Here is a 17669-nt window from a genome sequence, read left to right on the forward strand (position 1 = left end):
GACACTAGAAGCCTGAAGTACCTTATCACTGGATTTCCTAGAATAAGAGTTTCTAGAAACTTCTCTTATGCAAAGGTCCCAAATAAAACAAAGCAATAAAAATCTTCCTTAAGAGTAGGCTGGACAGTAGGAAGGACTGAATTATCCTCCCACAGTGTATTACAGAATAGAAGTCCAGTGTGAGGGAACCTGTAAGCTCTGATTTTATTCCCTTTGATTATTTACAGTGCCATTGATAGTGATCGAACGTCAAGTCTAGCGATTGAACGCTTATCACTAGGATGTTTTAAATCTACTAAAGTGTAGGGTTTGGTGGCTGTTTTTTTGGTTTTGTTTTTGTTTTTTTCTTCTTCCTATCCTTGAGCAGACAGACGGTGATTTTTGTTTATATTTATTTAATGATATGCAGGAAAACTATGTCAAAGTTTCTTTTCTACATTGTTTCCTGAGGGTAGCAAGATTGCTGTTTTTTTCTGGGTTCTGGTGCTAATGACTTACCTTGGTGTAGACATGACACTGACAAGCTTTGGCTAGGAATGCCTTATCTTAAGAGTCTACTGTCAGAAGTAAAAACTCAGTACTGAACCTGGAAAACATAATGTTGATTTACTTGACAATAATGAGCTGATAAAATTCTAAAATCAATATTGACATAGTGTCTCTCACCCAAACAAGAATCATAATTGAAAATTTACAGCTGACCTACTTTTCAAGTTGTAAGACTCGTGTTAGAATGGCCTGAAGCATTTTATTTCCAGATTCAGATTACTATCAACCAGATAGGCCTCTAGCAGGACGTAATATGAAGGAAGTGATGATTCATTGTTGGAATCCAATGAAATAGTATAAAGGTATCTCCTTGAAACATCCAGTTAATATTTTCTTAGCTTACATAATATGTTATTAAATTCTTACTAAGTCGATGGGAATTCAGAGTCTGATGAATGTACAAATGTTAAATCAGCTACTTGAAATGGTACTTCTCAAAAGCTAGTGACATTCAGAGTAAGTTCTTGTCCAGCACACTTAGTCACATTTGTCTCTTTTCTGTCCTTCTAGCTGGCAAAATCTGCTCCCACTCCTGCCCTGGCCCCAAAGAAAAAAGAATCCCTTGGACTTTTTTGTGGTATTTATAGATGATCTAAACCATAAAGAAAATTTATTGTCTTCAAGATCCCCAAGTCCTTAACCTTTTCAATGTTGAGAAGATAGCAGTAATGAATGAGCTTTAATTGTAGCCTACAACTTATTGTAGCCCACTCTATCCGAAAAGTTACAGTGACAGCTATCTTACAGTGTTACATTTAAGATCCTGTCAACACTGGTATTGTAAATCCCATTTGTCTGCTCTTTGGAACTTGGCCATAAAAATGTGCTTCAAAGTGAACCGTACTGTGCATGGCTTTAGACTAAGAGCTTTTCCCTTTTCTTCATGCATACTTTAAATTAAATGGGCTTTCAGTAAGCAAGAATAAAAGAAAGCTATACTTAAGAAAATAGAATATCTCAGAGTACTTCATTAACTTTGTCTTTATTACCCAGCCACTAAAGAAATAGATGAGATAAAAGCATTAATTTTCTTTCTTTCATATCCTGCTTCTCTCACATATGAGTTTATTTATCACTACCATTATTCAGACATGCAGTATCTCTTTCCTTTCCTAAATCCCATTTCATGTGTATTTTTTCATTTAATTCTTTCCACAGTTTGTCAAGACCTTCTGGGGTCTTCCAAATGGCTTCCTGATTATATTCAGTTACAGTTACACTGCTGTTTTAGTGGAAAACCTGACAGGTCTTTAACTGCTGCAACTACCTCTATGTATTCTTGTGAGATGTAGATTAGCAGCAGTTGAAACAATACCTTTACCTTATTTTTCCCTTTCTTGGGGGGTTTCTTCTTATTTCCAATACACCATATTTTGTACAGGTATAGTTCTTCACAGGAAAAACTCAAAACTTCTCAGATTACAAGCATTAATATAACTTATTTTCCTCATTTCTCCGAGTGAAAGACTCAGGTCTCAAAGAGATTCTAAGATACATTTAAGAGCCTTCCCTGAAGTTGTTACTATAGTCTGATATGAATACATAACACAGTGGGCAACATAGAAGGGGAAAATAAAAAGTTTTAAAAGAAAATACAGAAATAAAGTATAAATTAAAATGAAAATATCAAATTCAAATGTAGGTGAGGTATAATTTCTGTTTAGCCAATGTCACTGAAAAATACCTCAACACAATTTTTATATAAAATAATTCAACCAATTGTTTATGAACCCTTATATTTGATACAGGAACCACAAGAAGTGGGGTTTCAAACCTGTGACTTTCTTTAATCATGTTAGGACACTGATTAGCATTATGATTAGCCACACTATGCATTAGTACTGAAGCCTTTCATATCTTCTGTGCATATCTTGTGTGCATATCTGTGAAATAACAGAAGTCTTTGGGAGCTGCCAGTGATTTTTACTTACTATAAACAAATTGCATCTCTACTATTGCACATATGGGGTGGTGAAGGAAGAGCAGAGGAATTTAAAATAATAATAATAAAAATAGAAAGAGGGACTTAGAAATATAAACATTCAAGATTCAGGGAAAAAAAAAAAAAAAAAAAAAAAAAGAAAAAAAAAGAAAAGAAATCATTTCCTCATTAACCACATACATTTGAACAACTTCCTAGTGCATAATGCAGCTAAAACATGATTTCTAATCTTTAGAAATCCTGATGTTTTAAAATAATATTTTCTTTTTTCTTCAAATCTAGTGTGCTTTTGCTCAGTGTACTAATATCCAGGTTTTCATGCGAATGTGGAAATCCACAGAAATCCCGTTCTAACAATGATTCTTGCAGTGGCCAGCTGTTATCTTACCTCCTGTGCCCATGTTTATAAAACAAAGCTGAATACATCTGATGACTTGCCACTTACATATATCACCCACAGTGTATTATCTTCATTGCTTTACAATATAAATGCATTAGCTGAATAGCTGTTAGAGATTAAGATTTAATCTGTGTCCTGCTTTTGGCTAGCATAGAGTTAATTTTATTCCTACTATGGTGCTGTGTTTCAGATTTAGGATGAAAATAATGCTGATAACATACATGTTTAGCTGTTTCAGCGCAGCGCTTGCACTTTTCATCTTGTCATGCTGCCCTTCCAGTAAGGAGGCTGGGGGCACACAAGGGAGGGGACAGAACCAGGACATGTGACCCCAAATAGCCAGTGGGGTATTCCATACCATATGACATCATGCTGAACAATTAATATGGGGGGGCTGGCCAGAGTGGAGGGGACCACTGCTCAGGGATGAGATAAGCATTGTTCAGTGGGTGGAGATCATTTGCACTTTGCACATATTATTATTTCTCTTTCTTTTCTGTCCTATTAAACTATCTTCATCTCAACCCACAAGCTTTTACTTTTTTTTTCCTCATGATTCTCTTCCCCATCCCACTGAGCGTGGGGGCAGTAAAGGGCTATGTGGTGCTAAGCTGCCTGCTGAGATAAACCACAAGAATCTGAGAAGTTTTTATTTCTTATATACATAAAACACAGTAATTCTGACTACTGGCAGGATTAACCTGAATTTTCAGAAAATAGACTTTATTTAAAATATTTTCCTAAATAACCTTTTTTCAGTGATCATAAGTTTGGTATCTATGGTACACCTAATGCATGTTGCTAACCAAATGTTCCAGTTCTAGTGTCAATTACTAGTAACAGTACTGCATAATATCACTCATAATATCACAAATTAATACCATCTGTCAACATGATAAGTATCAAGCTGGGTTTTTCAAACAGGTTAGTTTTTCTGTCACTAAAGTATGTGCAGAGAATAGGCTTTAGGAAAATAAAAGGAACAGGCCAATCTCAGTAACCTAGTTAACAGTACATTATGAATAAAAAAAAAAAAAAAAAAAAAAAAAAAAAAAAAAGGAAGAGTAGGATTCTGCCCCCAGCAGATATACAATAGCATAATAGTATAATTAAATAAAAAGTAAAATAAAAAATAATAAAATAATAAAATAATAAAAATAAAAAAATAAATAACATCAAGTCTGCCTCTATAGATTTCTTTTACCCCTTTTTAAAAATAAAAAATGCTTAGAACTATCACAAATGTCTTTTTGTTTAACAAAGGTCAGTTGTATACCAATCTTCTTTCTCATGGCTATTGGATGGCCTTTCAAAAGTTACATTTGGTGTCATTCCAATTTTGTCTGAAAACAGGAGTAAGCTACCTACCAGCAAACATCTGTCTTATCTAATGTTGTGCCCTATCAGAGCAGTGATTTTTTCTCAGCTGCAATGATGGAAAGAGATACTGCAATGACCAGAGATGCTGTTAAGGTGACCAGATACTTTCCTGTCAACCTCTGCACTTGGTTGTGCTCTGGCAAATGTTTTGTGGAAGAGGCTATGAGAAGGTTTATGTCTACATGCAGGTTTTCTTGGTTGATTTTTTTGTTTGTTTTCATTTTTTCTATTTCTTTTCTATTGAGTCTAATACTGAATATTCAGATGAGAAATCTAATAACACAATTGTTTTGTGAAGTTTTTTCTATATCTGCCACTATGGTGGGTGACTGTTTTGCACTACTTTGTGATACCTGGCTTAGACAGGTACAAAAGTGAAGATATGTTTAAGAACCAAGCCAAGAACTCTTAAGTCATTCTTGTTCTCTATATCTGAAGAAACATCAGAGCTATGTTTTTTTAAGGTGGTGGTAGTACAGAACCTTAAATTTATGAAGTACTGAATGATGTTTCTGAATAATAAAATATATTAAAAATTCCTGTAATACTTTAGTATTGCAATACTATCTTTAATAAACACAAACAACAAAGAAAATAAAAATGGATTTTTCCAGGTACCTGGTAATGATCAGAAAAGGTCAAATACGGCTTCATCATGCTGGCTGCTAATGTCTGTGAAAATAGCTTTTGTCTCCATGTGGTGATAGGAAGCAAAAATAAATAAATATAAAGAAGTTGGCAAAAGAAGATTTCTTCAGACTTCTATACTTGTCCCACAGGAAGCAACCAAAATAGAAAAGGATGTAATATTCTTATCACATTTCTGCATCATGCATGAATTTGAAATGTAAGGGAGCTTTCTCCTCATGTGAAATGAGATATTTAATTTTACAGTTCCCATTTTGGCAACAAACTACAATGTTTACCAATTGTGATGTCAAGACAGACACCCCCAAATTTTATGTGAAGGAGGAATCATAGTGGAAGTGCCAAGGCCTCAAAATGTTTTTCTTTCTGGCCTCATAAACAATAGTTTATTTAACTCCAGTTTGCCACTTTGTAGAAGAAAATATTAGTGACATCATACATCATTAACTACGTGGCTGAAGCCCCAAACACAGTGAACCAAATTAACTTCCAATGTAGAACTTACTGACTCCAGTGTGCTACTTCCTGAGGCAGCAGAGGCTGAAAGCACAGAGTAAGTTTTGATTCTAGATCCCCAAAGAGTGGTGGGTCTCATGTAATTCAACTGTTATCCCCTGCTGGTTCATCAGGAATTGTTTTCAGGGAGTTTAGCCTTTCTTGGGAGAAGATGATTTTTGATTCTGTGGTAATATTACAGTAGGTGTTAAAAATATACTCAGCAACATATTATCTTAATGCTCAAATGAATTTGCTGGCTAGAATTTTCTTTCTTTTCTTATTTCATAACCCAAAGTAAATTAAGATATTTGGATGCTCTATCTGTGAAAGCAATCAAGCTGAGAAACATTATGTTAATGCTGGGCAAAATGTTTTTATTAAAAAAAAAAAAAAAAAAAAAACTCATTTTTCTATTCTGAAATATAAGTATGTTCTGCCAAATGACAGTGAATCTTTAAAATGCTTTGGATTTGACATTATTCCACTTTTTTGCCATTATTTGAAATATCAGTTTTAATTTACAAACTTAAATTTTACTTGTTAGGTCACTGTTAGAGTCATGATACTCATCATTGGGTAGAGACAGGTGAATAAAATAACCGGAAGAACCCATAATTCCTGATTTTTCAATGAAAAAAGTCTGGGTTGGATCTGGGTTGAATCATTTACGTATGTCACCCTCCTCTCATTTTCTTTTTTCGGCTAGACCATTATTATTCTCTTCCATAAGTTAGCTTAAGTTACATTTCCCAGCTGACGTCTTTTATCTGAAAAAAAAAACAAACAAAAAAAAACCTTTAAACTCCTTGATACTCACTGATGAAATACCTAAATACCTAACTCTATATTGTAATGTCCTTGATTCTAATGAGGCACTACTTATACCTTCTTGTTAACAATACTTTTATTCTACATCTCCATACTTTTTCCTTATCTTGTTATTTCCTTAAGTCTCAGCTACAGTTAAGATCCCATGACTTCAACTGGAAAAATACCTCAAAAGCCTATTTTAGGTGTCCCAGAAAAGCCAGAAGGTTCTCACTCAGTAAGTCTAGCATTTTAATAAGATTTTTTTTATTCATTAATTTAATAATTAAATATACAGATTAAAATATGTGTAAATATGGACTAAAGCTTAAGTGAAAGTTTACTTTGATGAAATGCTTTATTTTAGTTTTATTTAAATAATAGTATAGCTTATTCAGTTTGTCTTCCCATAAATGCTAATATTATATATAATAAATGCTAACCTTACCATGGAACTTTCTGATAAGCTAATACTTAGATCATATCTTTGGCAACGTATGTATTAAATTTATATTCAATTATAAAGTTAATATTCAAGATTTATAGTAAAGACTGAAGTATTTTATTCAAATATTATTAGAAAGAAACAGAATTAAATGTATTTTAAATTAAATTGTAGCTTTAACTTTTCATTTATACACACAAATATATATTAGTCAAGCTGTTTGAAAAAATGTTTCCATACTTGCTTTTTCTTATAACTTTAATTATGTTTTTCTGTACAGGGTAGTATTTTTAAATGTTTATACACCCTTTAACTTTGTGAGAACAAAATATTTAACTGCAGACACCCATGTTGCTGTTAGTAATGTCTAATTTTGTTCCACTGTGATGGTGTCTGTAACTTGAGTTTTCAACTGGACTAAGCACACGTTTTTGATGAATTCTTCTGAAAAGGTGTAATTTAAGATTCTGTTCACTTGGAGTTAACACTGGCCTTGTCAACAAATGAACATGGTGAGGACAGGGAGGAAGACAATGGGATGTAGAGAAATGACAATCCAAATTAGAAAATCTCAAAAGCCCTTTCATTTCCCAAGGCCCTCCAATACCATTTATAAAGCTACATGGGAAATGTCCATAAACTGTCACAGCAAGAATGCTGAAGTTGTCACTTATTTAACCAAATCTATACAAAAGACGTCAGAATACAATCATTTAAAGACAAACTACATTCAAAACTTTCATAAGTACAGTGGTTTTAAACTCAATCTATTCTTCTTGCAGAAATGTTCATGCCATGTGAATATTCAAGTCCAAGTTAGTAATGCTGTATTGTTATTTTTGCATCTGCATGTTTGTATGATGCAGTTGTGTTGTTAGATGTTCCCGGTAACTGTAATAAAATAAAATAAAAAATTCCAAGACAAAACTGTAAGTTAAAAATATTTATATAACAGGCCCAATACAATATTTCTGAAATAACATATATCTATTTACATCATTGGAATGTACCTACTTTTCTTAAGGTAGAAATAATTTTAAAAACACATATTATAACACTCAAAATAAAGTTACATTTCTAGGTAAATCCGTATACCCCAGGTATATATTATCATTAGTAGTATTCACCAAAACTTATCTACTTCACTGGAAAAAGAAAAAAGATACAGGACGGAGGACAAGTAATATTCCCCCTGCTCTATTCCTCTTTCCTGCAGTCACGCCTTTAGTAAACCAAGACACAATTAGAAAAATAGGCTGCCACTATCTAATCATTTAAAACTCAGTGAGTTTTTATAATGAAGAAATTGCTTTTTTCCTTCTCTTGCAGGTCTTCTTTCACTCTTGCTGATTTATATATCTCTCATCATGTTAGTAAATGCCATAATAGATTTTCTTTTTGAAGTTGTATTGTTCTGGAAGGGGAAGAGGATCTCTTGTTTCTAATTGATGCTGTAAAATATAGAATTACAGAATCCTCTATGTTGGAAGAGACCACCAAGATCACTGAGTCCAACCTCTGACTTAACACTAACAAGTCCTCCACTAAACCATATCCCTAAGCTCTACATCTTAAAGTCTTCTAGAGACCTCCACTCAACCACTTCCCTGGGCAGCCCATTCCAATGCCTAACAACCCTTTCAGTAAATAAGTTCTTTCTAATATCTAACCTAACCCTTCCCTGGTGCAACTTTAGCCCATTCCCCCTTGTCCTGTCACCAGGCACGTGGAAGAATAGACCAACCGCCACCTCACTACAGCCTCCTTTCAGGTACCTGTAGAGTGCAATAAGGTCACCCCTGAGCCTCCTCTCTTCCAGGCTGAACAATCCCAGCTCCATCAGCCGCTCCTCGTAAGACTTGTTCTCCAGACCCCTCACAAGCCTCGTTGCCCTTCTCTGGACTCACTTGAGCACTTCGATGTCCTTCTTGTAGTGAGGAGCCCAAAACTGAATGCAGTACTCGAGGTGCAGCCTCACCAGAGCCGAGTACAGGGGGACAATCACTTCCCTAGCCCTGCTGGCCTCACTGTTTCTTATACAAACCAGGATGCTGTTGGCCTTCTTGACCACATGAGCACACTGCTGGCTCATATTCAGCCAACTATCAACCAATACTCCCAGGTTCTTCTCTGCCAGGCAGCTTTCTAACCACACATCTCCCAGCCTGTAGCACTGTTTGGGGTTGTTGTGCCCCAGGTGCAGGACCCGGCACTTGGCCTTGTTGAACTTGAACAGTTGGCCTCGGTTGAGCCTATCCAGATCCTCAGTCTTCCTACCCTCAAGCAGATCAACATATACACCTAACTTGGTGTCATCTGCAAACTTACTGAGGGTGCACTCGATCCCTTTATCCAGATCATCGATAAAGATAATTAAAGAGAACTGGCCCCAGTACTGAGCCCTGGGGGACTCCACTAGTGACCGGCCTTCAACTGGATTTAACTCCATTCACCACGACTCTTTAGGCCCGGCTACCCAGCCAGGTTCTAACTCATCAAAGCGTACGCCAGTCCAAGCCAAGAGCAGCCAGTTTCTTGAGGAGAATACTGTGGAAAACAGTGTCTTACTGAAGTCAAGGTAGACCACATCCACAGCCTTTCCCTCATCCACTAAGCATGTCACTTTGTCATAGAATTTGTCAGAGAATGCTGTGGAAAACAGTGCCTTACTGAAGTCAAGGTAGACCACATCCACAGCCTTTCCCTCATCCACTAAGCACGTCACTTTGTCATAGAATACTGCATGTTTAATTAAACTGTGTGTGAAAGATCTTCTCTATGAATAATGGATTCGTCTTTGCTTAAACCATGTAGATTTTATTTGTTTTATATTAACTTATTACATTTGATACTGCTTCTGCATCTTCCTTCCTCCTATCCCCTGGAGAATGGCTTCTAATAAGCCATATCATAGAATCTGTTTGTTGTTTTTGTTCTGTTTTGTTTCTTTCTTTCTTTCTTTCTTTTGGTGGTGTTTTTTTTTGTTTGTTTTGTTTTGTTTTGTTTTAACCTTAAGTATCTCCAGATCCAAGGAAAGCACTTTGTTATTGTAGAAGTAGCATGTTTATATCCCCTGGGTTGGAACTGCTTAATATGGAACATTTTAAATTCATTTGTATTTATATCAAAGATCACATCTTTAAAACTTTGTGCATAACTCATAAAACTTATTGTTGCATATAACATTTGAGGTTTTATGGACCCTTTGTGATTTTTTTGTAGGCCTGTTTGTTCATTTGTCTGCATGTTATTGCCTGAATAGTTAAGTCATTGCTTGATTTTACTCTCCCTATATGTTGTGAAGACAGGGTATGCTACTACAATTTTAGAGACATAGAATTGATGCACAGGATCTTTTCTGAAAGTCACAGAGGCTTGTGGTTGAGCCAGGAACTAAAATATGTCTCAGACATTTTCAAATCCAATTTAATTAGTTCACTAGTTCTGATGGCTCAACTACCTCCTTTTAGGGATAGGATGAGTATATAGTATGATACGTTGTAAGAATGTATGGCAGCTATGTGAGCCATAGGAGTTTTTTAGCTGTTCACATGGCACAACTTACTGCTTGGAAGAAGCCTGCCTACTGCTTGTCAAATGGGTACCCCGTTTAAGAAGTCTCACTGCTTTCAAAACATTACTGCTTGTTAGAATGATTCTCTTTCACTGAGCTAGTCCTTCTGGGTTTCTCCATCAGAGCAATCTTCCTTTAGCAAGTATAGTCCACCTGTCTTCTTCAGCTGTCCTTGAATAAAACAAATTGAAAAGCCCAGTGATGATCATGGAACCTGCTATAACTTTTTGCTGATGTTTGTCTTTTTCCTCCTAAGTGGTAATACACAGAACAGATACTGAGTCCATCTAATCCATTAAATATTATTTAAATAGGCTAAGCTAGTTTGAATTCCTCAATATCTGGATATTTTCATGTGTTTTTCACCAAAAATTTTCATCACGAGGCCTGTAATGTAGAATGGTATGAATGTGGAAAATAAAATAATAACATGATTTCATGAGAAAACAGAAAAAGTAAATGCTAGAGTCATGAAATGGATGTAGTACTAAATGCATAATTGCACCAATTTCAATAACATATTCCAGTGACTGGTACAGTATTGGGGGGGGTAGTGTTTTTCATAGGAGATTTGTTAGGTCAGATTTTGCAGCTAATGGAATAATTAAAAACACATGGCTCGTTACATGTGTTACACATGCCATTTGTTTCAGTTTTGCAGTAATAGTTGCAACACAGACTGAAAAATCCAAGTGTGTAAGAAATTATTTCTTTTGCAATGGCTTTCTAGATGTGACACGTCTCAGTTAACCTAAACGAATTTACATGCCTCTGTCTTTGAAGCTAGTTGCCATTGGTGTTCTTATGTTCATCAAAGAAATGATCACTTCTGGGGCACAACTGATACTATATCACACTGTAAGAGTGCTTCTTTCATTCTGCTAACTGTAATGACAACTTTAAGGTAATTATTTCAGACATTTATGTCTATTTGGTCCTTTGGTCCTAAAATCTGTGCACTTCAAACAGATAGATGGCTAACTGTCTTTAAGTAGTGTGGATAAGCCAAGGTGGTAGCTTGGTCTTTCTTTTCTCCCATGCAAAGGAAATCTGTGAATCATATCTGCCAAGGTACTGCTTAATGTGTGGGAAGAATACACCCTCTTAAAAATTGAATGCCTTTTTTTTCTATTATTTTGTTAAACTTTCTTTTGTATTCTTCATATTTACTTACATATATTTTACTTCAAATGATCTGGGATCCCAATTTGAAATTAACAAAGAATATATCTATTGTGGGTGCAAAGGTGGTGATCAGAAATAGTAAGGTGGTGAGTGAGAAATGGGAACGTGTATATAAAAACACCAATATATTCAGTTCTGTTATAGCACTGTACAGATACCACAGGGTATCTTCTTGCATTGCATGATACATGAGCACACAAGTAGAGGTGGTCTTTTCAGACAGTTTCAGCCAAAGTTGTTGAAGGTGCAATTACAGTCAGCCCTTATGCTAGTTATACAGAAGAAGAATCTAACTCTTAGCTCTATTACAACCTGCTTCAGTCTTGAAAGGATGCAGTAGTTGTTGCACCTCCCCTTAAAATTGTCTGTACATGTTTCTCACCCCTTCTTTTACTCCTTAATGCCTACTCTCTCTACTGTCTGTTTGAAAAGATTCACAGGAGATATAAAACTATCTTCCTGCTGTTGTGTTTCTAATTCTTATTCCTGACAGTGACTTCTTTCACCTCTCTCTATACATCCTCTCCCTCTCTTTGGTTTAAAATATCTCCCTTTATGGTCTCTTCTATCTTTTTGCCCCTTCAGGGAAGATGGGGCACTTAAGTGTATCAGCCTGATGAGTTAGAGAGTAAGCCAGGAGAAACCAGGAATATTGGATACTAGTCAAAGCTCTGTGGCAGTATAATTTCTTGCCTTTCAACCCAAGAGAATGTGCAAAGACAATAGGTGCTAGACCATAATACACACTGATAATGAGTTTCCAAAATAAAAGAATAAAGATAACCTCTAAGTTTTATTTCTAGGGCTTTTTTTTTTTCCCATTTCAAAGTTTTATTTTCCTTCTTTATTGGACTGTGTGAGGGAGAGAGAAAAAGGAGAAAAGAGAAAGAAAGCAAGAAGGAAAAAAGGGGAAGGGGAGTTGTTTCCAGACAGAGATTCCATAGAGTTAGTGGGAACTCTTTCCCCAAATTCACATAGCTGTCTGAAGATAATGAGGTAGTTAGCAATGCTTATCCATTATTTCTCAATATCCCAGGTAGGAACCAAACAAGCTGAAATACATTTTCAGTATTCTGTGAGCTGCTCTATGCTTACAGCTTGCTTCCTTCCGTCCTTCCGTCCTTCCTTCCTCTCTCTCCCTTTTTTTCTCCCTTTCTCCCTTTTTTTCTCCCTTTCTCCCTTTTTTCTCCCTTTTTCTCCCTTTCTCTCTTTCTTTCTTTCTCTCTCTCTTTCTCTCTTTCTTTCTTTCTCTCTTTCTCTCTTTCTTTCTTTCTCTCTTTCTCTCTTTCTTTCTTTCTCTCTTTCTCTCTTTCTTTCTCTCTTTCTCTCTTTCTTTCTTTCTTTCTTAAAAAAAAAAAGGCAGTTATGCATTTAATTCCCTAAATGCAGTCTTTAGAGAATAGCTGAGTAAATGAATATTTTATCTAATATAGTAGCTCAAAAGCTGTCACTGGAATAATTAATTTTATTTTTATTTTTTTCACTTCAGATTATAGTTGTTTTTATACATCTGTATCCAAAGTGCATAGGCAAATCACTGCTTTATGCACTATTTATATTGAGTATGATAATACCTTGACATACAGGACACAATAAAAATATAAGTCATTAACCCTGCAATGATATTTAGAAAAGATGATACATATTGGACTAATACTAGATAATAATAACAATGCACTTCTAATTTTTCTCTACAGGATACTTACTAATGAATAATTTGTTTATATACAAAATAATTTGCCCCTTAGAGTTGTTCTTCACATTTCAGCATATCCGCTACCACAACAACACTAAAAGGTTTATAATTGTACTTATTTGATAGGATGTGAACTGAGCTACAGAAAGGTTGTGACGTGCCCAAGATTATGCAAGTCAATCTGAAGAGCAAGAACAGAACTCAACTGGTAACACAGTCAGCCCTGTCTCTCATTTTCTTCCCTGCTGTGTCCCAGCTGTCCTAATATTTGAGATAAATTGGAGCCTGGAAGAAACACAGAGTTTTAGAGTGAATGTGAATAGGATGTGATGGATATACAGAAAGAAAACTGTTTGAGGAGCAAGCTGAAATTATAACTTTATTTTCATCTGAGGAGAGTCATCTTCTCAATCTTGAGAAAATGTCTTTTTCATTCCATCTTTCAAAAGCAAAGCAAAACATCGAGAGGAGTACTTCATTTAGCTTTTACTTGAGTGACAGATCTTTGTCTTCTCTTTTTTTGATAAGACTTTCATAAAGTCCACAACTGTAACAGCACCTAAAAGCGTCCCAAATATTAGCAGAAAAGGAAAAATCTCGCTGCCTCATGTTATGTTCCCCATTCTCAGAGGACAGAACTCTTTAATCGTGTCTGCTGTAAGCCTCAGGAAAAGGATGCTCCACTGCAGCTTCACAGGAAATCTGTTGTCTTCTTCAGGAACAGCCAACGTGTGCCTGGATTCAGCTACTGGGAACCGTTCCCCTGTCCTCCAGTTAGGTAGGAGCCATCATTCTATGCAACAGGTCACCATTCTTTCCCTCTTTCTATGAGGTTAGCATGTTAAAATTTTCTATTAAAGATATAAGGTAATATTTAGTAGCCATTGCTAGTGGGGAGTAAGAGCTGTTCCTGACTTTGAAGCCTAGATTCAGACTTCATTTCACATTATTAACACTTAAATTATTTGCTGAAGTTCTGAATGCAGAAACTGGTCAAAAAGGAGGAATATACTGGTGATGAACTAGCACTAATTTAGTCTTCCATGGAGGTAATGGGTTTTAATCGAGATGAAGTATTTTAAATTGCTACAGTACAGTTAAAATAGTGTTGCTAAGTACTACTGAGAATAAGTAGAGACATAAAAGTGTGACTGCAACAGCCAGAACAGTATTCTAATTAGAGAAAGCCATTAAGTCAAATCATTGATGATGTATCAGAGTTCCATAAATTGTTCTACTCCATAAATAGATTGATTTGCTAAATAAAATACTATTACTACATCTTCCCTGCTTCATCTTTCACTTTTGTTCTTCCCACTTAGAAATTAATCATTGTCTTGGTTTAAGATTTGTAGTGTCACTGATAAATGTTAAAAGCCATTGCAATGACTGAGGAGAACTAGTTACAATTGCAACTTTCTTTTGACCTAGCTTTTAAGAAATGTTTTTATTCTCTGGTGCAAATAAGCTTGCACAACAGTACTTTATGCAGGGTCATGATTTTTTTTGTTTGTTTGTTTTCATTCAGCTCTGATACCTGTAAAATTATTGCTTTAAAGCTCTTATCATGTTAAAAAACAGTTATGCAAGAGGAAAGCAACCATCTGTAGGCTGCAGGTAAAAGGTAGTAATATGCAGGTAATAACAATGTTAAGCAGCCACACTAGTCTAACTGCTAAATATGGTCATATAATTGCAATTATATTTGAAGTAACATTGTGATATGTATTTTTTTGCATAGTTATAGAAGTTAAACTTCTATATGAGGTCTGTATGGATTCTTCTTTTTATAATGCTACTGAAACCAATACAGAATGTTATAAGCTTTGGACAGTAAATTAGATATTCAGAGAGGAGGATATTTGTAGTCATTCCTGTTAATTTATGTAACTTAACAACTAGGAGAAAGAAAACAAATTGAAGACTAGGGAGAAGCTATAACTGTATAAAAGAACATAGCTGTAGCTAAAAATTCAGGGGAAAGCTATTTTTTTATTTTTTTTTAAGAGTACTATGATAGCTAGTATACTACTTTAAAACAAATATAAAACTATATTATAAGTTGCTGGTGAATGCAAGAGAGGTGATGTAGGACTTTTTTAGTCTGGGAGAAAAATGCAAAAACGTGTCATCTAGTATGCTTGTTTTGTAGTTGGTAGAGATATAGTTAAAAAAAACTCCATCATACACATATGTTAAAATGAAAAGACATTTCTCTAAAATGGTTGATAGGGTATTCTTACCACTATTTTTTTTTTTTAAAAAATTTTTTTTTTTTTTTTTTTTTTTTGAGAAATGTATAATTTATTTGGTTATTATAAAAACTTCAATTTTAAAACTCCTTTTATCAAGAAGGATGAAACAAAGAAAACACTTCTAAAAAACATTTATACTTTTTTTCTCTTCTCTAGAGATTTTTTTTCTACCATATAGCTGAATTTTCAGAATTGTGACACCAAATGTGTTTGTTTGATATGTGAGTTGAACACAATGTAGTTAAAGCCATTAGTAATTGGAATCTTTTGGAAAATCTTGCAGTTGGAATTGACAGTGTGGTCATAGGAGAACTTATTTAATTTCATGATTATGCAAACAGTAGTATTAATCTCTTATGAAGATCTCTTTGCTTTTTTCTCATTTTCCCTTCTTTTAGGGTTTGTGAGTAAGGAGGTTGGTGGTGGTTTGTTGTAGTTGTTTTTGTTTCCTTTGCTTTCAGTTTGCCATCAGAAATAAACGATTAGCATTTTTGCTTCCCATTCCAAAGAAGAAAGAATAATAAAAATTTTTAAAGCAACGTGACTGAATTTCACCTTCAAATTTTACCAAAAAGCCAGCACTGAGGTTATGATCTTCCTCAAAACAAACTCACTTTTCACTCAGAGTGAAACTATAAATCATGGATAAATCCTGTCTTCTGTAGTTTTAATTGGTAAATCAAACCAAGCTCTGTAGAGCTTGTCACATTAAGCTATTTTCTGTATCAGCTTTCCCTTGCATAATTTGACATTTGTATATTTGTAATTTTAAGGCTGAGTTTTCATACAAATCTATGTGTTCTTTGGCATCTGAGTGGGAGGTGAAGTTTCACAAGGGACCTAAAATATACTTATTGATTTAAAGCATTGAAATGACGGGTTTTGTCTGAGAGTTTTGAGGCAATTTTAACAATAGAGTTAACAAAGGAAATATGTGTGGTTTGCTAGCTCAGAACTTTATTAATAATAACAAATTTTACTGCTTTTTGTGCCTGTTAAATGTATTAGTCTTTCAGAATGGGCTTGAGATATCAAGAAAACCTTAATAGGAAAGAAATATAGGAAATTAACATTAGATGTTAAAGGAATGTAAAACTTTAAAATATATTTGCAGAAAGATTTGAAATACGTATAGCTCAATGACAAGGCAAAAACTGAGAAACTGTCTTTTATGAAAAAGTGTGAAATTAATACCATTCACGTCTGCTTTGGAATGAGGGTATTTTAAGGCAACATTCTAGGGGAAGGTATTATGACTTGGGGTGAACAGTAATTTGGAAGAACTGGTCACTCTGATTGTTCTATATTATTGTAACCAGACCTTCTATTCACAAATTATTTATAAACAGTCTGATGACAGTTCAGCACTGTCAGCCCAAGGGAAGTATGGCTGAGAGGGTGGAGGTGATGAACTGTTGTTTAGCTATTCAGTGTTTGCTATTCACACATCATTATGTGCTGTCAGTCACCTAAATCATATGCTATTGTTCTGCTTAGTAATTAATTGAAAAAAGATTTTTTGCAACCAAAGCATGATGAAAACTCCCATTGCCATAGGGACAATGTGTTTCATGTGGTAGTATGGATATGTTTACTTAACAGCAGGCTTTTCTTATTCAAATATTTATGCAAGAAGTAATCCATTCAATCAACGCTTTCAAATAACAAAAGTCGTAGATGAATCAAACTGCCATGTGGTTATCAAAGCTTTATTGTTCAGTCCTGTTCTACTCAAGAGTTACTAATCCAAGTTTTGTAATTGATTTGTCCTATGTCACTGACAAATTTTTTATGACTCAAATTTCAGAAGTGCGGTGAAACTTAAACTACAGCTCCTCTTTGTCTTGGGAAGCTGTGTTCACCCATCTTCTCTGAGCCTCCCCCACACCTTAACTGTACCTGTAAAGGCAGAGTAATAATTCCTAACTTTCCTAAAGGCTGCTAATAGCCTACTGGACTACTACCATTACAAACAGATATGTCTCTATAACAGTATAAGTCTGCCTAGGCACCAAGTCTGTCCAAGGGAAAGAAAAAACAAACAAACAAACAAACAAACAAAAACCTCCTATCTAGTATCTCAAATGTACCTTCTTCATCTAGTAGATAAGGCACTATACAAAGTATTTCAGATATATGGAAGAGTAATTGAGGTATAGAAGTTAAGTACTTTGGTTTTGATTTACTGGAAGTGTTCAAATAGTGATATTAATGGTTTTGCATTTTTTTCAATGCATGCTAACAAAAGATGAACAAGATCTTTTTTTTTTTTTTTTTTTTTTTTTTTTTT

Source organism: Oxyura jamaicensis, chromosome 1 (genome assembly GCF_011077185.1).
Source record: "Oxyura jamaicensis isolate SHBP4307 breed ruddy duck chromosome 1, BPBGC_Ojam_1.0, whole genome shotgun sequence".
NCBI classification, from domain to species: domain Eukaryota; kingdom Metazoa; phylum Chordata; class Aves; order Anseriformes; family Anatidae; genus Oxyura; species Oxyura jamaicensis.